Source organism: Myotis daubentonii, chromosome 4, assembly GCF_963259705.1.
Source record: "Myotis daubentonii chromosome 4, mMyoDau2.1, whole genome shotgun sequence".
NCBI lineage: Eukaryota > Metazoa > Chordata > Mammalia > Chiroptera > Vespertilionidae > Myotis > Myotis daubentonii.
The window spans coordinates 82,449,699-82,450,161 of record NC_081843.1 but is presented as its reverse complement, the minus strand read 5'-3'; positions in this window follow the sequence as shown (position 1 = coordinate 82,450,161).

Here is a 463-nt window from a genome sequence, read left to right as displayed (position 1 = left end):
GTCACTGTTAAGATCTCTGGTGTCCTCTTCCTTGTATGTTTAAATCCACACAACAAAAATACTAAAAGTTGCACATAAACAGTACCTTTGAAGACACTTACAGCAAGTTCACATCAGTGACAGATTTCAAGACTCCGTAACCACATGTGCACAAAATGCCTCTCTCAAAAAGACATCTCTACGAGTTATATTGCCACAGCAAGGGAGTATAGACGAAAGTAAACTAAGACCAGCACATTTTCCATCCGATTACCGACTTCAGGTTATGTGGGGCTTTAAAAGGAAAGGAAAAAAAAAGTGGGGGAGGAGGGAGCGGGGGAAGAGAAAGAAGCTTGCATTATTTCCAGATGAGGGTGAGACTGGATGGTGTTTTAAAGTGCAACCGGGGAAAGCTACAAGTGGAGTGTATTTTTTTAATTCAGTACATTGAATGAAACCTCAATGACTGCCCAAAAGAAAATAA